Source organism: Netta rufina (genome assembly GCF_964035555.1).
Source record: "Netta rufina genome assembly, chromosome: 17".
Lineage (NCBI taxonomy): Eukaryota > Metazoa > Chordata > Aves > Anseriformes > Anatidae > Netta > Netta rufina.
In genome coordinates, this window is record NC_140141.1 from 8,689,653 (window position 1) to 8,714,845 (window position 25,193).

At 46.1% G+C, this 25,193-nt stretch overlaps 1 protein-coding gene across 6 annotated transcripts in view; it reads left to right on the forward strand.

Moving 5' to 3' along the window:
- The first annotated feature begins 707 nt into the window (after positions 1–707).
- Positions 708–25,193, forward strand: part of TAOK3 (TAO kinase 3) — an 82,894-nt gene continuing 58,408 nt past the window's right edge. For 2 of the 6 annotated variants that reach the window (XM_084297387.1, XM_084297392.1), the window contains exons 1-2: positions 708–792; positions 1,024–1,093. The gene's annotated coding sequence lies outside the window, so the exon portion shown is untranslated. Of the gene's footprint in view, positions 793–1,023; positions 1,106–10,264; positions 10,418–11,497; positions 11,513–13,898; positions 13,982–25,193 lie in introns of those variants that run through there. The other 4 variants (XM_084297388.1, XM_084297389.1, XM_084297391.1 and 1 more) reach the window with 4 other exon arrangements.

Sequence of the window (25,193 nt, forward strand, 5' to 3'; positions counted from 1 at the left end):
CCTCTTCTCCTAACTAAACAATTCCTTTTCCCTCAGCTGCTCCTCACAGGACTTGTGCTCCATGGCTGAGGTTTGGGGCCTTATAGGGCCATGAGGGGCCATGAAACAAAAGGTGTGGAAACTTGAAAGCCAGGTGTTTGAGGCCAAGGGTGTTGGTACAACGCTGGTGAAGGGCCTGGAGCACAAGTGCAGAGAGGAGTGGCTGAGGGAGCTGGGGGGGTTTGGGCTGGAGGAGGCTGAGGGGAGACCTCATTGCTCTGTGCAACTGCCTGAAAGGGAGGGGTGGGGAGCTGGGGGAAGGCTTATTCCCACAAGTGACAGGACCAGAGGGAATGGCCTCAAGCTGTGCCAGGGGAGGTTCAGGTTGGCAATGAGGAGACATTTTTGTCAGAAAGAGCAGTCAGGCGTTGGGACAGGTTGCATGGGGAGGCGGTGGAGCCCCCATCCCTGGGGGTGTCCAAGGCGAGGCTGGACGCGGCGCTTGGGGACACGGCTGGGTGCCACCGGTGCTAGGAGATGCTTGCACCACGCTCACCCAAACCCATCTCCCAACTTCTAACAACTCCGTGCCTCACCCCCGACCCCCTCACATCCACCCCAGCCCCACCTCCCCCCTGCCACCCCCCTCAGGCCGGCGGGGCCCCGTAACCGAGCGCCGCCCCCCCCCCCCCCCTTCAGGCCGCGCAGCCGAGCGCCGAGCGAGCGGAGGCAGCCGCGCCCCGGGCGGCGGCGGCGGGGCCGTGGCAGGAAGCGGCGGGGCCGGGCCGCCCCCCCCCCGCAGGCCGGCACCGGGTGAGCGGCGGCGGGGCCCGGCCGCGGGGAGCCGGGGAGGGGGGCTCGGGGCACCCCGGGATCCCCTAAAGGGGGTTGAAGGGGGCGCCGGTGCCCTCCTCCCCCTTCCTTCCTTTGCCGCGGTGGTGGTCCCGGGGAGTTTTTTTTTGGGGGGGAGGGTTTATGAGGGGGGAGGGGGAAGGGGGGGGGGGGTCGTGGTCGCGACATGGTCGTGACAGGGGTGTGTTGTAGGTGCCGGATGTCCTCGAGCAGCCCCTGGGCCCGCCTGGGAAGGAGGAAGGAGGAGGCCGGCAGGCGAGTGGTGAGCCCCCAGGTCTCATTCCCTGTCCCCCTGCCCCGTGTGTGTCCCCTTCTCCCCCGTCCCCATCCCCTCTGTCACTTCCCCCCCTCCCCTGTCCCCCTCTCCCCCGTCCCCCTCTCCCCTGTCACTTTTCCGTGTCCCCATCTCCTCCACCACTTCATTTCCCCCTCTCCCTGTCACTTTTTTTTTTTCCATCCCCATTTCCTCCACTGTTTCTTCTCCCCCGGCTCTGGTTCCCGTCCTGTCCTGTGCGGGTGCTCCCGGCCGAGCTCCCCATGGCCACGCCGTGGGGCTGGGTGCTGTGGGTGCAGCTGCCATGTTTGGCTGGGCACCGCCGGGCAGTTGCTGCTGGCAGGGCCTCCTGCCCTGCACCACGACCAGGACTCGTCCCAGCGCTGCCTTGAACCCACATCCAACCCCGAAAGGATTTCGGGTCGCGTTGCCCACCTTGCAAAGCAGTGAGCTGGGCAGCAAGACGTCAGGGTGTAGGGTTGGGGGTTCAATGGGGGCCATGCGCTCCTTATCTCGTCCGCAGGAGCTGTGAGGTAGCACGGCGTGGTTAGGAGTTAACTGGGTAAGAGCTCAGTGGGGGTATGACACCCTGCTGTCATTTATGGGACTCTTGTTTGGGGGCTCCGATCTGTTCCCCAAGGTCTGCGTACGTCTTTTAAACAAAGGGTTGATGTCTGTGAGTTCTGCAGTGCTTACAATCACGTAGCTGATTTCACTGCTGGCTGTTAGTTTAATGAATCAGGTAGAAGATACACTGGAGTACGTGGGTTGCTTCTCTGTCATGTAGTCGATTGTCGATAGAAACAATACCATGCTTGCTCTTCTCTTTTTCTCTCTCCAAAACTGTATGATTTCTGGTAGCTGGCTAATTCTGAGTTCTCAAGGAGTGTTGAAACAGTACAGGGAGTGTTTCAAGTGTAAATGCCTCTTCACAAACTTTCTTTTTTAACATTAACACGTACCCGACAACTTAATGCTTTCTGGACCTGCAGTGAGGCTGCAACCTGTTTGTAACTATTAATGTGTGATTTTTCAGATTAACATTTCTTACGCCCAATAACGAATCGCACATCTTATCATAGAGCTCATCAGATAACTTCCTCTAGCATCTGATTTGAGGGACAACTTCAGCTAGGCCGTTTCCATCTTTCCTACCCAGTGTGAGGGTTTGCAGACGGTAAACTAATTCTTCTGTGTGTGTGTGTTACAGAGATTCTCTGTAGGTACTTCCCTCTCAATTTGTTACCTTTGTTAATTAAGTTTTTCAGAAAATCCTTGCTAGTCAAAACTTTTTATGGTGAGATATTTCTGGTTATGTGCATTCAAAACACCAACCTTTTCTCAGCAGGCTTTTGTTGCTAAATGTATTTTTCGTAGTGTGTTGCAGGGTGGGGTGGTCTCTTAACAGAACTGGGCTCTGTCTTTTCTGATTAATCAGCTGCCTTCCCTGCGAGAGAACACCCTGTCAATTTGCAGCAAGTTTGGAGCCTGCTGGGCTAACACACGCTCTTCAGGAACCCCCTGTGGCAGGGGAGGAGAAGGGTAGGGATGCCTGGGAAGTTCCCTGCACAAAGCAGGGGGATCAGGGGGCTTGGAGCAGAAACACAGAATCCAGCACTCACTCAACTCTTTTAATAGCTGTGCTTTTACACAACAGGAAGAAAAAAAGTAGTAAGCCAAAAAGTGTTTTATTTTATGCTTATTATTTTCAAACTACTTCCTTATTTGAAGACCATTGATTCAACCAGAATGATTTGATTGCCTTTGGCTTGGTGCTGTGTAATAAACATTATGCAATTGCGTTGCGCCTGCCTGTTCGTTGGCTCTTCCAAGGGTAGCTCAGTGAGTTTTCCTGACGCTGTCTCGTTATCGGTCTCTGAAATCACTGTGGTAGGTTTGTTTTAATTCATCGGGTGAAGCTTACTTTAGAAAGTACTGATCTGGTTAATCTACGGTTCCTTAGGTATTTTGAGTGAAAAAAAAGGGAAATCTGTTGCACTGTGTAACCTCTTTACCTAGTTCACAGGTAGCAGGCACTCGGACTTGTTCATTTTGATCTGCTGCGGCTGCGTTACAGCGCATGAAACTCGACTGCAGAGTGTGCACTGCTTAAAATCATCATCAGTATTGCATGGCAGGAGCTGTAATCTGCGTGAACCTCAGCTCCTAATTAATGAGGAGGAAAGTTGAAATAGAAATTAAAGTAAATTAATTGGGTGTGGTTGTCCATCTCCTGAGTTACTGAAGGATGGTGGAAATCCGAGCGCTCTCCTTGTTATTTGCAGTACCGTGGCAGCTTCTGCTGAATCTTTGTGAAGCCCCAATTCCCAGCATTAAGGAATAATGCTTCTGACATGGTGTGTGCTTAGAGTTTCAAACTATGTAAGGGTCTTTAATTTTTACTACATGTTGGGAATATGAAAAGTGTATGTTGGTAAAGATGGGCAGCTTTTCTCTCAGATTGAATTCAATCAATTTCTTTTAAATACCAGCAGTAATCTTTTTTCAAAGAGATTTTTGAATTATTTTGTTTTGGCTAAGCTTGTTCATGCTGAGGATGGCAAAAGAATGTGTTCGATTTGAGCGGTTTGGAAGTTTTCATGTTTGTATACAGTCATCCTGGTGTTTGTGTTGCCTTACTAGACTTTCCCCTTGTGTAAGAAATTGTTAGTTTGATTTGTAGGGACAGGGAAATTTCAAATTTAATATAGGGAGCCTACAAAACAAGTTTGTCGGAGTTGTTAATGAAGTAAGCACTTATTCCCTTGAACAGGTAATAGCTTGATGTTGATGTAATTACTATTTTTTTTCCCCACCCTGAATATTAGGTCAAAATGGACTCTGGTTTCATTAAATTTGGAATAAACCAATAGCTATGTGGGAACACGCAGTTGCATGCCTCACTACTTAGCTACAGGAGGCTTTCAAATAAGGACATTCTCACAGTTTGTCTGGTGTATTAATTTCAATCAGTCTTTCTGAATGGGAGTATAATTAGGCACAGCTGGATCGTGGGGTTAATTGGGCAAAGTTAGAGAGCCCATCTGAATCAGACTAACTAATCTCCAGCAGCAGCACTTCCTCGTGAGTAGTGAACTCGCCTGGAGTTGCACCCCCTTCTGCTGTGACTTGTTAATTGTGATACTGAGGGGAGACAGAGTAATTCCTCAAAAGAAGGGCAAAGGGTGACCTTGGTGTGCTATGGTTTCAGACCTTCCTGACTCTGCTTCAGTACAAGCAGCTTTTGTGCTGCTGGCTGTACTGTCTTTGGGAAGGGAGAGCAAGCTGTTCCTATTTAGTCTAAGAAATTGTCGTTGTAAGAGTGGAGACATTAACCCCGCAATCCTGGATAAATTCCAGTCTAGGAGGCTACACGCTGCCTACCTACGTTAGTTTGGTTTTCATTCTTGCACACTGCTCTCCAGCATTACTGTGTGTGGCAGATGCTATGGCCCAGACTAACTGTTTTTCAGCGCTGGGGGGAATGAATCTCATGTGTAGTGTGCGTGTTTTCGCGTATGTTAAACAGTTTGGGATGAAAGGTGTTATGACTACCAGATACTATCACCATTTTATGAGCAGGATGTCCTTATTAGATTGGAATTGATGAACGCGTGCCAAATTTTGTGCATGGTGAGTCTGCCTCTGTCGAGATGCAAATATTGTGCTCAGTTTCCACGTTAAACCTCTTTTCCCCTTCATTTCTAGTTAGTGATCTGAGATTTTGTTGCAGAGATGCTGGCACAAAACTGAGCAGATTTATTTAGGGTGGCCCTTGCACATTTTAAGTGTTTAAGCCAGATTTACAAGAATATAGTCACTGATGATTCATGTTGAGATGATGTTTTTCTTCCTTGTAATGGAACATATGGGAGTACGTAGCATATGGTACTGCTGAGAAATGTTAGACGCAGAGCACTGATTTGATTTATTACACAGCAAAAAGTTTGGATTTTTAGTCTAACGCTGGGCAGAATGCTTTGTAAACAAGTCAGGCTGCCGCTTTGTATTGGATGCACTGTCTTGTGGTGGTAAATTTTCAAATAATTCCTGTAAATGAAAACAGCGTTCTTACAAAACTTGGGTTTGTTGCCGGTGCACTGCTGCAAATGTATGAATTCAATGGGTGTCTCATTAAGAGATGCGACTGTTTTTTTGAGACCAAACCAGCCTTGGATTGTATTGCCTTGGCAGTTCACCCAGCCTTCTAGCCGTCCAGGGGGTGTTTATCTTCTTACGGTTCCGTCTTGCTCTTTTGCACCTTAAAAACTGAAATCTCATGTGTCTTATGTGGGGAGTAGAGGTGTTAAGAACATGTGAAGATATGGTTTTCTTCCTGTCTTAGTAGCCAAAGCATCTTCCTTCTGGTGTTCTTGTTCTTTGGTCTTCTCATAACTTAGGGAGGTTTGTTTTTTTCAGCGGGTGGGTGGTGGGAGTCAACGCACACCTTGATTCTTCCAGCGAACAAGAGAAAGTGTACAAAAGTGCAGCTGGAGAGATCGTAAATTCCAGTCCTGCATTTCCTGGTGCTCTCCTGCATTTCTTAACTATTCATCTTTCAGGTGATTATAATCTCTTCAGAGCAGGCAGCACTTCTGCTGTGGCTTTGTAGCTCTTACTACAGTGTTACTGGAGCTCACAGGTGCTGTAGTAATACAGATAATAAATAGTTGGTCCTAAGAGTACATTAAGCTTTTTCAAAACTGATTTGAGCAATAAACAGGAACCTTAAAATGTTGTTTCTGTTTATTTTTTTTTTTCCCCAAAAGAAAAACTGAACTCTAACTTACTTGTAAACATTGAAGTACTGGTTAAAACAGACACTATAGCAAATTGGTACTGCTTTTATTTCTTGTGCATTTACCTATTTTGACTCCTTCAGAAGAAGCTTCAGTATGTTGTAACCATGAGGGGGGGAACGTTTGACATAATTTAAAAACTGATCTTATTTAGTAAAAGGAAGTATTATCTATAGTTGAGGGAATTAACTAATGACCTCTTGTTACCATCGCCTTCAGGATCTTAGATCCTCCCTTTGCTTGCCTCATTCTTAGTCATAGATTGGAAAAGGAAAACAGGCTTTTTTCCCCTCCCAGCTCTTAAGTAGTTTCTCAACTTCAGATGAACTGATCGGTGACCTAAACCATGTGCATAAACTGAAATCAAGAAAATATTCCCTCTTCGCTTGCAGAACATACTGCTTTTATTAGAGCTCACATAGCACATCGACTAACTCTGGGTCCCAGTTTTAACCTGTACGTAGAGTGTTTTTAAAAAGCATTGCCTCGAATTTTAATTTGTAACGTTTTTGATCTTAATGTTAGTTGGGGTTTCAATTTGAACTCTAAGCTTCTTTCAAAAGAGGGGGGAGAAAACACTTCTTATCTGGAAAGTATGCGAGTGGCAGAGCAGATAAGATAATTGAGACCTAAATGTGAGCTGGGATGGAAACAGGCTCTGTTAAGAGTCAGGTCTCATCCGCTTTGCCACACTCAGGCGATGCTTTAATGCATGCTAATGCAATGAGTTTTGTCATCCTGTGGAGAACGCAGTGAGTTTGGACTCCTTTGCTTTTGCATTAGGAGAGTGGAGCCTGTAGCTGAAGTGTTAGAGGCGTGTTTTCATCTTCTCAGAAATTCTGTGTTCATCTGTGATGCAGACAGCCAAATAGGAGGGTTTTATGCTTTTCCTGCTTGTAACCACATTTTTCTCCTAAAGTGAGGAATAGAAACAAAAAATGTTCCAGCTTGTTGTTCTGCTTGGGCAGTTGTTTCTCATAATTGCTTGTGTGAATTTGCGTGTGGCTTTCTCGGTGACAGGATCCCCCCAGGAGCTGCCAAGCTTTTTATTTTATTTTTTTCCCATAGAGGAAGAGCTCCCGTTCTCACGTGCTCGGGGCTTGATGGTGGCCCAGGTGGGTAGGAGGTGGTAGTTACCTAAATTTAGGAAAAATGAGTAACTACTGGAATGATTTTGTTTATGTTTTACAACACAATGTCTTATTTAGACTTTAATTTAACTCTGCTTTTGCAATTTTCAACGTGGTATTTTAGGGTTGTTTTTCGCCAAAAGTACTCAATTCCAAATCAGGTTAAGCTCTGTTTCCATAAGATCCTAGAGGCTTTTTTGTTGTTGTTGTTGCAGAATCATGGTTGGGCTTAGTCTCCTGCTGTGAGAAATACAGGCTAGGAATCAGACCTGCTGCGGGTGATAGAAGCTGTAGTCCGGAAAAGGCCCTTATTCTTTGTAGTGTTGTATTAATAAGAGAAGTAAATGTGTGATATACAGCAGGAACAGTTCAAATCCTAAAGTCTGACCAAATATTACCTCAGGTAGGTGCTCCAAATTTCAGGTGTCACCAGCCATTTCTGTTCAGGGTCCGCAGCTGTGCGCTGAGGTGAGGTTTCTGTCAGGCGTCGGTTGCTTGGCGCCTCAATACAGCAGGAAGAAAGTCGCTGGCTAAAGCATTTGTTGTCCCTTTTTCCTGTCCACAGGGCAACTTTGGGAAGAACACATTATATTTTTCAGCAGTTTTATTGCTTGTTGATGTGCTGAGCCCAAGCCAGGTGGAGGTGGCCGTATGAGAGCGATGTCCAACGTGCTGGTGTTGGAGGGACCGGGCCCAGGTCTGTGCCAGCCAGTCTGTGCCTGTGCAGCTCTGCTGGTGTTTAAGGTCAACTGCCTGCAAATCTTTTAGGAAGGCTTGTATTCAAATGCTATTTATAAGACCAGACTAATTTCTTTCTTCTTAATGATGGCCTTTTTGCTGATGACAGGGCTGGAATCCGGAAGGTCTGGATTCTGAATGCCACTTGTCAGCTGCGTATCCACAGGGAAGTCGTTTGCTAGATTTCTGCCTCTGTTTTTTTATCTGTATTTAAATGGGGGGGGGGGGGGGGGAGATTGACTAATACCTGCCTCACAAGGCTGTGAGAGCGCAGTCAGTAGCCTCATGCTGTGAGATCTCTGGAAAACACTGCAGGAATGTGCAAGGGGCTTATTATGGCTAAAGCCCTGGCGAGGAGAGAACTGGTTCCACCTGGGTTATTGTCAGACCATTCATTAAGGAGTCTTAATAGCCAAAGTGATGATAGTAGCTGCTCCTGGCTTCACCCTCAATTACCCTGGGTAGGTGCAGGCTGCTGCAACACCAGAGTGCTGGTTTGGAGCAGGACCGAAGCACATCCATTTATGTTTGAGTCCGCCCTGAGCTCTTCATTTCTGTTTCACGGCTGGATTTGCATGCAGGTCAGGCCGTAGCCTAAGTGAATTTTGGCAGCCTGACATAGCGATGATTGCTTATTCTGCCACTAGCGAGCCCTTAGTGCCTTCTTGCCAAAAGAAGTCCTGTATGTTCAGCTGAAACTCTGCTTAGTATCTGCCTAACTCTTAATTTGCAGCATTTTCACTTAGCAAATTGAACAAAACATAAAAAATATCAGGCAACAGAACTCTTAGTAATCAATATTAAAAGTTGTAAAGCAAATATAAAAACCTCTTAAGATTTGGCAACCTTCAAGCTCAGGTTGCATGTTGACAACCTGTGACGCTTTTGTATGGATGATCCTGCTGTAGTTTTTAATTTATTTGATAGGCTGTTTCTAAAATATGTGCCAAGATCTTAGCCCTTCTGGCAGGCATTGTAATAAGCAGCTATGGAGGAGAAGGAGAAAACCTATTTTAGGAAAGACCAGATATCCCTTTTTTTTTTTTTTCCAAAATGAAGTCATCTTGTCAGCCATTAATAAGATACAATTGTTAAAATTTAATAACTTTCTAAAAATTCAATAGCACCATACCCTTGAAGGCAAGAAAGTTGAGGCCTAAATCCAACCTTATTTGTGTTTGTCTTTGCAGCTTCATCTCTTCATGATTATGTATGTAAACTTCTCTGTGACTTGCCAGACTTGAAATGTATTGATTAAAATACGAAGTCAGGTTCCTACTGAAACACAAGGCTCCAGGAGCTAGGGGTCCAGATTTTGGGAGCATCAAACTGTGATTTTAAATGATGAGACTGCAAGTTAGTATGAATTGATGACCATGCTGTGCAGCAGGTCCTGGAGAGAGGACAGGGCTGGAAAGTGGAAGCTTGCCCTGCTGCAGGGGCAGTGCTGCAGAATTAGGCTGGCGGTGATCTCTTGAAAAGCAAACAAACAGAAAAAGCCCCATACCACTGTTCAGTTTGACTTGCTGAGTAAATTGGGCAGTTTCGCTTTCCGTTTCTTGTGCATTAGCCCGGTCTGGCGGCATTTGTGCAGTCTGGGGCTGCAAACTGCACTGGAAGACTTGAGTCAGAAATCGCTCGCCTTCCTTTAGCTTGTGCTTTACCTTGTTCTGGAGCTTTTCCTACGGAAGACCAAGCCTGGAGGTTTACCCATTACTTGAATCTGCGTTTTTAGAAAGGATTTTATGCTCGGATTTGGAATATAAACAAGGAAAGGCTCTCTTGAAAGGCTGTGTTATGTTGCGTGTTAGTTGTTTATTGCTTTATGGCCTACATGGAAAAATATCCCTGCTGTAAAAAGTAGGGAAAGGCCAAAGCAGAATGCTTGTTTCATGAGCACTGGCAATGCTGACTGGAAGGTGATGGCAAGAAAGCAGATGGGTGTTGCCAAACACAGTTTTATTTCATGCTTCAGGTATATGATGGCTTTCTAAAATGTTGGGACCTGACACGATGTGAAGGAAATCGTGTGACAGGTGAAGTTAATTTCTAAATATTCAATCCCGTGTGTTCCTGAAGGGTGAGAATTACTTGGAGTGCACAACCAACAGCCTAAAATTAGCAAAGGAAGCACCAATACATATTAATTTTCTTCAAATAGGCTGTTTGTTTTACTTAGACAAATGAGGACAGTTCCCTTGCTTTTTTTTTTTTTTCCTTTATTTTAGGCAGGTGCTTAGTAAGCAGTACAGCACAAGAGAAACCTTTCTGAGCACTGCTCAGCCCACCTGGCTCTCGGAGCCTTCCAGGGAACTTGCGGCGGCTGCGTGCAGCATGAAACCTCTCCCCTGAAGGCCGCCGGGCTCCTGGAGGCAGGGCCTCCCCTTCCACAGGGCGTTTGCAGCTGTTGTCAGTGAAGCTGTGGGTGAGTCTCGAGGGTGCACAGAGAGGAAGTGGAAGAACTTTCGTATTTATGATCTCTGTCTTCCCAGTTGCCTTAAACAAAAAGGACGGCTCAGTTCGTGCCGCCGTTTGTCAATCCAGGACTGCTGCAGAATTGGGTTGAAGGCCGAGCATCTGGAGGAATCTCCCTCGAGGTTTTTGCGTTCCTGCACCTGAAAAGCCATGTAGGAGCTGGTGGGATGGTGAGCATGAAGTTATTGTTCTCGACTTGTCTGCCTGGCAGGAGGAACTTCCTAGTGCTGACTGCTAACGTCACCCAGCCGCAAGTGTTTGCTGGTGCTTTTAGTCCACAGGGGGGATGCGGGGCAGAATGCACCCCCTGCCCAGCATAATTTAAGAAAGCTGTTGCAAAGCTCACACCGAGTTGGTTTAAAATGAAAAGTAGGTATTTAAACCCAGGCTTTGCCCTCAGGTGGTTATTTCAAGGCTGATGAATGGCGTTCAGCCACGTGTGGGTGCTGAGCTCTGTCACACAGAGCCGCCCCTGGTCCAAGGGGGGCTATAAGGTCTGCTTGTGGCTGTCAGGGCACTGGGTCAGTAGCTGTTACAGGTGAGTTCTTCTGCCTCCTCTTCTTGGGGGGCAAGCTGCACAACGTGGAGGGACTTTTCTGTTCATAAAGGTGTATGTGCCACCTCTTTGTTTAGAGGGCAGGGCAGAAGAACACATTGCCTTTGTGCCAGAAGTTGGCAACGATTTTGGAGAGCTTTTACTTCTTTTATACTTTGCTATCTAAAACCTCCTTTTGAGAGTGGCATGTCTCCTGCACAACTGAATTTTACTTTTGCATTATCCTAGGTTTACTTTGTTTTCTTACTCCCTCACTTGCTACCCTCCCTCTTTGTTTTATGCACAAAATGTGAAGACCAAATACACCTAAAACACTGTGTTCTTGAAAAGGTTGCACATTAGGAGAGTTTGATCCCTGTGTTGGTAGAGCAGCAAGCTAAATGAATGTGCTTTGGTTATTTTCTGTTTTGTTTTTCTAATGAGACATCCAGGGGGAGGGAGCAAGCCTCCAAAATGAAAACTGCTTTTCTGTTCTGTGACCAGTCAAAATATTCTGGAATGAAAAGCAATGCTGGAGTAAATTGATTTTTGAACCATTTGTACGCAGAGCTTATTTTATGTAATTACTGGGGCGTGACTTTAAATTCTGGGCAGGACTTTGTGGCTTGGTAGCATCCAGTTCAGCTTCTGATGTTGCAATGAAGAAGGAAGTGAGCATGTGTGCGCCTGGGGAGGGGGAGAACGAAGCACTTCTGCCTAGCCACATAAGGTGGGAATTGCAGCTGGCTGGTTATTTTTAGCTGCTAGCTATCTCATTGTGAATGTGAATCTCTTTATCAGACAGTTTGGTAAAGCCATCAGTTCGTTTTGGAGAATTGTTTTATAGCAAAATGCACTAAGCCAATGGCTTCATCACCCCAGTTTTATTCATTAAACCTTTAAGTCTTTATGCAGGACTGGGTGTGATGTGTTTTGTAAGTATTTCTATCTGCTGGTGATTTTTTGCAGTTGTACATCTAGAGCTAAAGGACACGAGCACAGTAGGGGCTGTGAGGAAAGATGAGACCTTACAGATCGGCCTCTGTAGTTGGAAAAACACAGAAGCTTCATTGAAGGAAAAAAGTAAAAATAATGGATCAGGTTTTGCTTCCTTCTTGCAAAACCCTGCAACAATGCGGTTGCAAGGACTTCTTCATGGGGAGGAAGGAGAGCAGAAGATACCATCAGTTTCCATCGGTGTATTTTCGTCACTCACTGTGATAGTGATTCTTTTTGGTTGCTCATCCTGGCCTGAAAGCAGACATATGGGATGTTTCCATTTTAGGCTGTTCCGCGTAATGTATGAATAAATTCCCCCTTCCTATGTTGCTTTTGCCACAGTGGGTGAGCTTTCCTGCCCGGGATCAGTCTGTTTGACTGCACTGGCCTAAAATATCCGCCCTCTGAAAGTTCTGTGTGCTATCAGAACACTGATGGAAGAAAACGTTCCAACTGTTTTGTCTCAGGGTTGCTGCTCTTAAAATGCCCTGGTAAAAATACCAAGTTCTCTGAACAAGGGGGATCCTGGCTGGCCCTTGTTTTGCAGCTTGGCTGCTACCAGCAGGGATTGTGCTGCTGCCTTCCATGAGGAATAGCTGTGAAACCATCACCTCTCATCACGCAGACTAATAAGCATCATTTGCACTGCCCCTGTCTGCTGCCCTGTCACTACAGCTCCGAAACAGCGATGGTCAGAACGGAGGAGAAGCTTTCTGTGTCCTGCAATAACTCTGGAAGTGGAGGAGCAGAGGTAGTGATGGCTCCTGGTAAAATTCAGTACGCAGTGGTGCTGACATGACAGGGGAATGCTGCCCTGATGGGGCACCAAGCAGTCTCTATCCCCATTTACTTTCAAACCATGTGTTTTGAAATGATTTTTATACAGCTTCAAACTGTCTCATGCTGACTCAGATTGGCTGGGAATGTCTGAAGGCTTCTAATCAGAGCACGGTTTCCTCTGTCAACAGAATGGGTGTATCCTGGCTATGAGTTTTTCCCTCTATTACAACAACATCTCCTTTCATGTTGATCTTGAAGGATCTGCTGCTCTTGCTATCTTTTTCTTTTCCGTCAAGACCAGTTCATTCACTGAGCCCGTGGTAATGCCCTGGCTACCTGTTTGTGATGGGTCTTTCACTTTTTTTTGCTTAAGAAGCAGCGTTGAGATCTTTGGTGTCTGAGTAAGAAAGATAAATGCTTTCAGGTTTTGGTTGTATAAGCCAACTCTGAATGGAAGTGCAGGAGGTAAATGACATTTCTGGGAAGTAAAAGCAGAGGTGTGTACATGTATGTATAATGGTGGCTAAACTCCTTGAGGCTTTTCCAGAACCGTTGTATAGCAATCAAGGCACTGTTTTCATGTTTTATCCTCCCTCCTAAATCACGTGCCAAATGATGCATTTAGAGAATTGAATCAAGAAACCTCTGGTGATTCAAATGGAAATCTTGAATCCGAGTGTAAGGTCACCGGTTTAGTTTGCTGGAGTGTGTAGCTACAGCAGGTAATCAGAAGCTCTGCTCTTTGTGTTGGGACTGACTTAAACACACATCCTAAAGCCCCAAAATGTCCAAGGAAAACTGGGTGCCAGAAAACAGATATTAAAACATATTGCACAGCAAAATCCTAAGTTTGAAGCATCAGAAGGCTGCTGGCTGGCAATTAATTTTAGTCGTTACGTTTCGATTGGCAGTCAAAAATGTGCTGGGACTGAATTTGGTGCAGCTCTCTGTGCTGCTCATCCTGTTCCTTGCCCTGGCAGTGCGTGTGCTCCCTGTCCCTGTTGGGGAAGATAGGACAGCCCCGCAAAGGACGCTGGTTTCTGCGTAGCCTTTAACATCTAGCAGGTTTGTTCAGCAGCCGACCTGTTGCTCTTTGAGATCCGCGGGGCGTTTTGTGTTTGTTTTGGCTGTTGGCTTATCGCGCGCTCCCAGTAAGGCCAGCCTCTTCTGGCGGTGGCTGATAGAGGCGTTGGGGTGCTCGGAGGGCTGCACTTGGGTCCTTTTGCCCTTAGTCTTTGGGTTGAACTCGTGCCTGAAAGGGCTGCAGACCTGCTGCAATGACAGAAATGAAATAAATGGTTAAATATCTGAATGGCTCAGACATGAAACAGGCTCCCTGCTTGTACTTCCCTCAGTGCTTCGAGGGTATTGGCCCATCGCTGATGACAAAATGCTCCAAGGGTTCTGCTCTCCTGTAGAGGTGGGGCTTCCTCTGCTCGGCTCGTGTGTTAGTTTTAAGTTTGATCCTGCCTATTTCACGCTCTGCTGGCATAAACATCACTGCTGCATTTACAGCCTAGTAGCTGGTTAGTAGGTGTGCACGTGGCAGGCTGTGGGATAATTGCCTGCAGGGTTGTTCTGTATGTGCCGTGCCGGGGAAGTGGTCTGGTCTCCCCGAGTGGCCCTCGGATAGCAGCAGTGTACGTGGGATGGTTTTGAAACCCTGGGTTAAAAACTCAGCGCTTGTCCTCAGCTGTTGACCAGAGGAGTGAATGATGTGCAGTGCTGAGAGCTGGCAGGCTTTAAAGCCAGAGATTTATGCAAATTACTTTTTTCTTTAAGAACCACTTCATTTGTGTTCTCTGTGTGTGTAGCAGCAGCACTGTTAAATCACGCTGTGCCAAAGACCAGTCTAAACCTGCATATTGATCCAACACCAGCACAGGTATCTTTGGATCCTCTTTTCATCCACAGCAGGTAAATGTAGAGCTGCAATCTGAGATTCCCAATGCCTGTTAGAAATTCAGCAATTTAGCTTGGATTTACGGGTGCTCTGTGCCCTATGGAGAACGGCTGAGCTCCTCCTGCACCCTGTAAGGGCACCTCAGGGATGCTGTGCTTTGAGAGCGCTGTCGACTGAGAACTGAGGCTACCGGGGCATTGCGTGTATCCTGCAGATGTTCTCCAGGTGGAACTGGTGGTGGTGCTTGGCATCACATGCCCAGCAGACCTTGGAGATGCTTCTGAATCCTAAACCTTGTCAGTTCTGGAAAATCAATTCCCTTCTCCTGGTGTACTCCTCTCCGTAAAAGGAGTTAAGCTTTTAACAAGACCAGTTTTATCCTCTCTAAAGAGGAAAATAAGGCATTGTTTCAGGCAGACTTCACATAACACATACATAATCGTGTTTCCATGATGCACACTTATTTTAGCACAGTTTTTATGCGCAGCTGTCACTTTACTAGAAAGGTGAAACACAGACACGTGATGGCCTTCTTGCTGAGTGTGTTTCCTGTAACAGCTACCTGCTCGCTTTTCTTCAGGCTCCCAGAAATCTGTTTAACAAGAATGTTTTTTTTCTGTGTTTTTTTTTTCCTTTTTTTTTTTTTTTTTCCTTTTTTTCCCTGTAGTGTAACTTCAAATGTGCGAGGGCAGACTTCTACCTTTGTGTGCCCAGGCTGCTGCACCCTTCCCCACCCAACGCACTACCCTGTTGCTTCCGAGAATTTGTGTTTGGGTTTTTGGGAAGCAGGAGGGACCTGGGATTTGGGTGGATTTACAGAGGTAGCAGAGTTGCAATATTCAGGTTTTGTATCTTCATCTAGTCTATGGTAGCACTGACTGCAGCTAGAAAGGCGATCCTGGGGATGTTGGTGTACTCTGACACCTTTTGGATCTGCTTTTGGGATTGAACCCAGCCGTGGGTCACTGCGCTGCAGGTCTGTGCCTTTGCTGCCACCAGTTGTGGTGGTCTGGCACAAACCCCTCGTTCACTGAAAAGGTTTGTGCAGGACTCCAGCTGCTTGAAGTCAAGTGATACCTGAAAATCCCCTGATCAGAGATCTATTAAGGAAAATGCAACAGCTAAAAAAAGTCATGTTAGGCTGCACCTGGTGCTGGCAAGGGGGTTCTGTGGGTACTGAGGGGGGCACGTGTGTTGCAGGCAGCTCTGTCACCCGAGACCCTTGCTTGTAGCACTGATTTCAGAACAAGCAGCGTTTATAATGGAGTGCAAGTTTTTTTTGAACTTCTTCTTCTTATACCTAGCTTTGATATGCTGCTGCTGGCATAATTAAGCACTCGTCAGCAGCCAAGCACTGGTAGTACTTATCTTTGTCCTTGTTGATGTGCTACTGCTAATTTATTGCATCAGCATTAAAAGCTATCCAGCTGTAGTGCTGCGTTCAGCTATGCTATTTAGAAATGTGCATTTTTAGGTCCTGCTCAGACAGGTTCACAGATGATGCAGGTATTGCAGGTAATGAGGGAGGGGGAAATAGGTTCCCATCTTACAGGAAGCATCCTGGTTTGGGAGAGCTACCTGCTGTGCTGTGGTCGTACTGGGCGCACGTGTGAGCCCAGAAATTAATTCTGGATAAATCCATCTTGTCTTCTGCCAGCAAACATCCCTCCGTGTAGTTCAGCTGGATGGGTTGGGGCGTTGCTGGTTTTTCTTGGTGCTGGTGGATGCAAATAAACACAAGTTCCCTGCACTGACAGGTGAGGATGTAACTTTGAGGTGCTCAAAAGTGAGGTGGAATTTCTCCTTTGTCCTGCTGGATTTTTATCGGAGTCCTGGTAACTCAAGAAGGCTATCTGGTGCTCTCTGAAGGTGAGACTACTACAGCTCGGTAATTAGAGCAGCCCGAGGGCTTATCTGGAAGTGTTATTAGTGTGCTCCTTGCGCACAAATGTTTGAGTTCTCATTATCAGATTAGAAGACAACCAAAAATGTATCTTAGCTCGAAGTACACAGCCTGTGCTCCAAGAGTGTGTGAATCCTCGTGGAAGTCTGACGGCCTCCCTGCTTCCTCGCAGCTGTAGAGTTGACCATGGAGTGAAAATGTCGAAATGGTCAAAACCATACGGAATAACTTCATGAAAGCTTGGCTTGGTCTTGAATTCGTGGCCAGCAAAGGACTTGTCTGCTTAGTATCTATGAGTCGAAATTAATCCTACGTGGATGGCCAAGTTGCATTCCTTCGTTAGGAGGTCATCCTGTAATTGGAGCTTCTGAAATCTGCATGGTTCCGACTGACCGGTCTCAGACCGAGAGCCCAGGTGAACTTAGGTTTTGCTCATTGCAGTCCTCGTTCTTCTCTAGAAACGTGTGAGGTGGTGATGGTCTGTTAGGGCAGTAAGGGAGGTGAGTGTACCCGGGGTGCTTTTAAGCCAAGGGTAGATGGGGGCTTGCTCCCGAGGCCAGCCTGGAGGCGGCTGCTGCTCTGAATTTGTCCTCAGAGAGGTTTTTGGGGCCCTGGCATCAGGGAGAGGAAGAGGATGATGCCTGGCAGTGGGAGGGATCTCGCTGTCAGCAGGGTGGATGTGAAGCCACCGGGATGCCCTGCAGGTCAGAGAGGGTGGTGTATGGAAAATGAGGCATTTCTAGCACAGTACTTGGGAGAAATCAGAAGGTGAAAGGGCGTTTGGTCTGCCCTAGCTTCATGTAAGAGTGGAGCTGGGGGTGGTGAGCTGAGATTATTTAAAGTTTGGGGAAGGACAGGCTTGGCAGGAGATTATACAATTAATAATGCAACACTTGACACAAGCAAGTGCTATGGGGCACTGAAGTTGTGCTGGACATTTACTTTCCTCCCTCAAAATGTCCACAAATTAATTAATTTAGATGAGTTTCTTTCTTCCAGTCTCTTCTGTCCTTAATGTATTGTGCCAGAATTTATGCTGCACGCAAACTAAACTCGACAAATATTTTCCCAAAGTAATTTTTCTAATTGCAATCTCCTATTAAATCTGCAGCATGTCAAATACAACGTGCATTTATTGATAGGAGATACTTCTGATGGGCGTGGGTGTGTGCACACCGGGATCGCTGCTCCAGTCCTTGGCTGCCTGACTGCTTCCTAGAAAATCAGGGGGAATTTCTGACCATGACTCGTGGTGGCAGCAGCAGATGCTACCTGCTCTGGTTCTGGCAGTCCCTGGAGCCTCCGTGAATTGAGTGGTGGGGACTTGAAGGTATCTTGGGGGTGCTCTTAATGATTACACACTGTTACTGTCTGTCTCTTGTAAATGAGGATCCTAAAGGGAAGTCTCCGTGAAGGTTGCTTTGTCCCATTTCCGATCATTAGCACTACTCTGGAAGAGTTTCTGCTCTGAGGTTTCATTTTCACCCTGCTGTCACCACGGATTGGCTCCAGTGTTAGTCCTCACTAGGTCTGAGAAACCTTCCCTGTTTTTCTTTCCTAATTTTGAAACTGTATTCAGCTTTTGGTTTCTTCCCAAATACATACAAAACTTGCCTGAAGAAGTGTAATCTCTTGGCTAAGGTACGGAGTTGGATTCTCTCATAGTTCTGCTGCTGGTGTCGCCTTAGGTTCACAATGCCTGAGATACTGAATCCACAAAATAGGGCTATTAATATGTAGATGAGGCACCAAGAGCTAAAACAGTGCTGGAGACTTTCAGAAACCGATAATTCCGTGATTTATTCATAAAGCAGGCAGCGTAACTCTTAAAAATTTGATCAGATGCCAGTTCCTTCAGTAGCCACTCCATTCAGGAACCTTTTTATAGCTGCGCTAACATCTCTGAAGACTGTTGGGCTTAATTAATGTTTAAGGCTCTCGAACAGAACATGTCATAAAAAGGAAAGCTTTCCGAAGCTGGCAGAGGGAGGCAGGCAGGAGTTTTGATTCGGGGAGTAGGGAGGAAAAGGGCACACGAGTGTTGGAGTTGAGTAAGTTTGTGGCTGTTTTCTCTCTTCAAAAATATCCCCTTGATTGGGCTGTTTAGAGATGGACTGTGCTCAGCACAGGAATTGGCAGGCGTGTGCATGGAGTCCTTCACGTGAACTGCCTTGCCAATGCTTACAAACTGTTCCAGTCCAAAAAAGAAAGGAACAGCATTGCTAAGTGTAAACCCCTCCAAAAAAGTGCATTTCTGTGGTGTGAGTCTGGATAAGCTTGGTAAAGTCATCATGAAAATGTTCCCCACCAGGCATAACAGCTACATTTCTCACCTGCAAAACCATATTATCTCACAGGTCAAACGCAGAGAACCTGTCTCTGGGAAACGAGCATCTTCCTTGTGCATGAGGCTGTTATGCAGCCTAAAATGAGTCTTTTCCCATCAACACTGACCTCTGCCTGCAACCCATACCACCATCAGGTGGCACAGAACCTGTGTCTGGTGGGCACAGCACGTTCAGTGCTTCTGCTGCTGCGGTAAGGTTGTGTGATATCCTTCATCAGTAGGTGGCTTTCATGTACTGAAAACATGCTCAACAAACATATGTTAAAACCAAAACAGCCATAAACCCCTCCTGTCCCTGCTGATCCTCCCCAACATGTGCGTTCTTCCCCAATGTCTGATTTTTTAATGGTAAAAGATTAAGCAGAAGGGACCCTGTAATCACAAAGTAGGAAAGGTTGCCTAAGTGATTGCAAAAATCTCCCTGGATGGAAAAAATTGGATTGTTTCTGAAGATTTATCTTAATCTCGTGAAGGATGTGCTGTGGTGGATATCTTAGAAGCTCCCCGCATCTCGAACAGCTGAAATCAGACGAAGTTCTCCATACCCAAACAGGTGTAGGTCTGGCTTGTGGGTCGTTATTAGGTTACGTGAACAGAGAAACAAATGAAAAGTGGTAAAAGAGCAGCTTTTAATCAGCGCTCATGAGAGGAAAATGACTTTGGTCTGTCTGAGTAGAAAGCAGAACTGGAACAGGCTGACAGAAATGAATGACTTTTTCTGATTTAAGTCCAACAACGTTGCCTGCAGGGGAAAATACTTCTGGCAGAGAAGATGCTAGTGATGAAAGCTTTACTGGAGCAGTTAAGCTTTAGATAAAAACCTCATGTATTATTTAATCTCCATTTAGGCTTTTTTTTGCCTGGTTAAAAAGGTAACAAGTAGGGTATCAAGATCGTATCAATGAATGAGCTTTAGATACTTTATTCAGCAAAAAGCCCATCTTGGTTTCCTCGAGAAGTTTAATGCCTTAATGGCAGGAGATTTCAGATTGCTCTGATACTGGAGTTACACTGCAGCCTTCACAAATCGCTGTTGTGCTGCTGCTGCCGAGCCAGGGTTTGCAGAAAAGTGTAGTGGAGGGTTTCTGAGTAGAAAATGGGGGGTTTCTGTTGAAATCAAGCTCTGTAGCATAGAGATATGTAACAATGCTCCCTGTATCTGGTGGCCTTGGTCTCTTTATTTTAGTGCCCCTCCCAGAGAAAGCCTCGTTACAGAGGATACGAACAAGTGCATAACTGAGGCCCTGCTCACACACTAATGTTAACTTGCAGCAATGCAATCTAAATATCCAAATCATCCAAATAAACAGAGCTTTAAGTGGACAAGCGATGCCTGGACGTGCCTCTTGAAATCCCTAAGCCGTAGCTGCTCCCGCTGCTGCCTTTTAACACGCGAGGACAGCAGGGCTCAATCTGGTCTGCAGGCTCAGGGACCTTGCTGTGTGCCCTTATCGAGAGAGGAGGAACCTGGCATGCTGCAGCAAGGCTCAGGGATGCAAAAGGTAAGATTTCAAGCATTCGAGGTTTTGATTTTGAGGTCTTAGCATTGGTGATGGTCACAGGCAACTGTTCGCTGGTGGGGACCAGCAAGGACCAGTGCTGAGCTGCAGCCTCACGAACTGCAGCATCTGTGGGCTGCTGGGTCACACGCCGTGACCTCGCTCCATATTTTGAGGTATTTTGGTGTATTATCCATAGCGACCAAACTTCAAGGAATAACCGGTATTCCCGGAGTATCCTCGGAATAAGCTGGACAGTTCCAAGGAGCTGTAGAAGGAATTTGTGTGTTAGTTGAGAACAAAACTGCAGAAGGATAAAGTGGTTTTTCCTTTTCTGTTAAGTAAGTAAAAGGTGTCACCCCAGGCATTTATCATAGAAATGAGGAAAAAGACTCTGGACCTATTTCCTGTCTTCATCTGTTGGTCATTGTTGGCATTGTTGGAGTGCACTGAAGTAAGGTGCAATAGAGCTGCAGTATTTGGCAAGGATCGCTTCTTATCAGGAGCAATAAATACCTTGGGCAGTCCCAGGCTGCTTTAGAGCTGAGGTGGAAGTGTTCTGTCTTCCACTGTAATTGTCTGAGCTTTTAATTCGGGTCAGCCTTGTATTTGATATTAACAAATTACCAAGTTCACTAAATGAGAAGGTTTTTTTCCTATATTTAGTATAAAAACCCACATTTTTATGTCTTTTTGATTTTGCAGTTGCAGTTTTGAGCTGAAGCTTGTTACCTTTTGGGTATGTTCCACTGCTCCAGCTCTTCTCAGAGGGAGAAGGAAGAACAGCTCTGCCATTTCCCTATTTCGTTTAATGCTTCATTATCCCATATTTATCCCCTGTGTAAGCTGGCTTTATTTTCAGAACACCTTCATGTCGATGCCCTTCCCTGTGTCTGGTGCTTTCCTTTCCTGCTTTATTTCTGCTGCTTTCTTCCTGTAGCTGATGTGGGGTACTGTGTTTGGGCAATGCCATATCTTTGTTCCTTCATTTCTGCTGTGACATTAGTCCTTCTGGCATAGCTCTGTTGTTGTATTCATGTGTCCTGATGCTCCATTTGCCTTTTCGACTGCCTCTGTGCACTGAGCAGATGTTTTTGTAGAGCGCTCTGTGCCAACCCCCAGGTCTTTTTCCTCTGTGGTTACACGTAATTTAAAATTCAGCAGCGTGTGCGAGGAGCTGAAAATATTACTACTACTGGAACAACCCTGCTTTTAGAACGTGCTCATTTCATCAGTCGCTGTTCTGCTTCTGTTCTGCTCAGACTTCTCAAGTCTGAGCCAGTCAAGATGGTCCTGGCTGTGGTTTTGACATAATTTCATCACCTCTGCCATGAGGGAGAGTTATCTGTAAGTGACCGAAACCTGTGCATTGTTAGATTTAATGAACATGTCTGTCGTTGCTCTAGATGCCTTCTCAAAAATCCCAATCAACTAAACAGCTATTTTGGTGACGTATCACAGTGGTAAATTATCATTAGAGCAAAAATAATTATATTTTACAACAGTCTCTAAGCGGTTCCTGCGCAGTGCTCACCATGAAGCCTGAATTTTGTGGCTGCTCAGGCACTGGGACGTGTGCCTGCCAGCATGGGCTGCAGTTCCTTGCTTACTGCTTACACTGAAACACAGAGATTCCCAAATTCATTTTCTTTGATATCCTTTGTGTAATATTTTTTATTTGTCTGACCTGAACTGGTCTGTTCCCTCCTGCAGCAGGACGTCCCATCGCTGCCACGCCGTTACCAGTGCGCCTTTGTCCCTGCGGCCGCCTTCCCAAATCCTGACACCTTTCACTTCTGTGCAGGCAGGAAATAATCTGAGATTTAGGCACTTCCCGTACAAGTTGCGCCAGCACTTGATATCTTCTGACTCTCCCCTCCCAACACCTTTCTGCTGTAGGCTGTGGAGGTTTTCAGGTGTTTCCGTCAGGTCACTCAGCGACCAGAGAATTCAGCTGCAGATTTGCTGCTGATTTATCAATATCCTTGGTGTCTCTGGGACATGGGTTTGCCATTACTGGGAATTGCAGCACGCAGATGCACTCCCTGTTCTTGCTAGAAGCCTGACGATGTGATCAGCAGCCAGCTTAACGTTCTGAGACATTAAGGGATGTGCTAAGGAAATTCACATTTTGAATTTCAAGTGGAAAAAAATGTAAGCATAACTTACATAAAATGAGGATTAATGTCAGCTGAACCTATACAACCTATACGTTGACTTTGTGACTGCAATTCTTAAAAACAAAAGGTGGGTACGTTGAGGCAAGGTGCTTGGCTAACTGCATGCACTAGTCCAGGTGACAGCTCCTCTTCCCTGCCTGCTGCTGCTGGGCCCCTCTGGCTGGAGCCAAGCCCGTGCTGGCCTGGGGCAGGTTGTGAGCTGACCTGCAGCACATTCAGCTTCAGCATCAGACTCCAGTGCCTGCTGATGCAGATGGTTTTCCCCTCCAGTTCTCATTTAGACTTTTTTTTGTTTCAGTTAAAGCTGCTAAAGGTCAAAAATCTGCATTAAACTAGCGCTAAGGGCCAGTTTTGACCTGATAAATCCCAAGAAAATAGGAGTTAAGGCTAAAATCACAGACCTGGCTCTGTCCGTTATGTGGGTATTGAAACTCAAGCCTTAAGGTGCTGTATGTCCTTACATAATAGCAATGATGGTGTGATATGGTAAGACGTAATTTCAGCATTAACTCAGGATTTCTGTTCGCTAAAGCAAAGCACTTGAGTGCGGCCGTCTTCTAGAGTTGAATTTTTTTTCAGTTTTATTCTGGAACTTGTAATTGATACGGTTGACAATATATTGAGTTTTTTTTTCTTTCTTTGGTGGCATGTGTAGTCTGCACCATGCTCTCCTGCCTGGTTAGAGCCATTCATCACTGCTGGTTGTACCATAAGCTGAAAGCCGATGCCATTCACTGTGGGCTTTGCTCGCTTTCTCTCAAGTCTGAGTGAGAACACAGGATTTCTGTCTTCAGTGGCTTTGAAAGAACTAACATATGTTAGAATATAAGGCTTAAGGATATTAACGACACCATTATTTTCTTAGCTTACTAGTTAAGTAAATTGAATTAGCAAAAAGGTGGTAACTGTATGCTAATGACAGGAAAACAAAGTGTGCTGTAACGCTACTGGGGAGCTGCCAGAGTGTTCAATAACCAGGCAGGAACCTGCTCATGGAGAGAAAACTGTGCGTAGGCTTCAGGATGAGGTGCGTAACACCCTGCATTTGGATAAACAGGTTGCCTAAATTTGACACATGTTGATGGATGCGGTGGTGTGGAGTTGTACGAGTGGCTGTGCTGGCATAATGGGGAGGGAGGCTGCTCGGAGCGATTCACAAAATGCAGATATATTTCTGTCTGAAAGTCCTAGGTGCTTCTCATGCCTTGCTGGATTCAGCTGGAGGTATCCAAAGCAGCATTAGGCAGGGATGGGCATATAATTCAGTTGGGTTACAAGGTAAGTTTTTATCTGAATTAGTCAAAACTCCTTGACTTGCTGCAGAGCTGTGCTCCTGAAGCCTAAACTTCAGCCTGGGGAGTGTGAACTCCCAGAGCCGTACCGCGGTGTTTCTGGGTTGTGATCGGGTGCAGAGCTTGGCAGGAGGTCTGGAGCAGTTTCAGGAAGGGTGGGGGTGTCAGAAACTTGCATTAGTGATGCAAGATGCCTCCGATCTGGATGAATGTGCACGTTAGCGTGCCCGTTGCATAATGAAGCTGCGGTGGAAACAGCTGCTGTAGTGTCTTGAAGTCCCAAAGACGAAACGAGTTGATGGAAAAAGCCTCCTGCACCTATTCCAGTGCCTGTGCTCGTCCTTCTTTCATCCTGGCAGTGTGGCATTTTTTGTCCTGCCCCTTCTGGAAATAATCTGCGTACGATGCATGAGTTTGTGTAGCACGAGAGGTGAACCATGCCGTGTGTATTTCTCTGAACTTGTAAGCCTCGGACCATTGGATGTGTCCTCAGTTTCTTCTCCGAGCTGACCTCCTGCTGATTGCTTTCTGAAGAATAGCAAACAAATGCAGAGCCTTCCTGGAGCCTCTTCTAGAGCTGTTTATTCAGAGAAAAGCACGGATATTGTCCTGCGTGTGAAGTGGAGCAACCTTCCCTGCCTTCTGTATGTCCTGACATGAAAGTACCTGGATGCCTTGGTTTTTAGTGGAGTTATTGAGGGAGGGGAAAGATCAAAGCAAGTCCCTTTTCAACCTTTCCTCAAATGCTTTTTTTGACAAGTAAATTTGCGTGCGTTAGTGAAAGGTATCTTCTGTGTTGAATTACCTTCAGGAAGTGCCAGGAGAGATGTGAATTAGGATTGGTGACCCCAGCAATGTAAAAGTTCCTCCTGGGGTGCTAGGTCTATAGCACAGCTCTCCCTCAAACGTAATTGCCACATGGTTTTTATGTGTTTGTTTGTGCTTTTCCTTACGTGAACTGAGAAGATGGAGAAAACTTGTCTGTATATTCGGTCCAAAAATAGACAAAGCCGTGAGGAATCCCTGGAGGCTCCGGAGCAGCCACAGCCCAAACTCACCAAATACAAAGTGGAGCAGTGGTGCCGAAGGGCAGCCCCCGGCGTTTTTGCTGATAGTGCTGTGGTTCAGGCACCACGCCCTCGGGCACAGACAGAGGACGCAGCCTTGGGACAGGAAGCAGAGTGAGATGCCTGCTAAAATAATTTATTTTTTGTTGGTATGGCCAAGTGTTGTCACTCGCATTGTTCAGTGGTTGGTTCCTAACCCGGTGAGATAGGAGAGGGCTTTGGCAAGCGATGAGGCTTTCACATGTCCTCCCATCCCAAGGGCTTAGTGAACCCAGTTAGTGTTTAGGATGGTGTTGGGATGAAGGAGGCAGTGCAGCAGCATTTGTCCAGCTCCGAGGGCACTCAGCAATGACTAAATCCCCTCTTGCTCATGGTGGTGAGGTAATACAGAAGGGAACACCTTGGAACACCTATGTTTATTCATGAATATGACACCTGTTT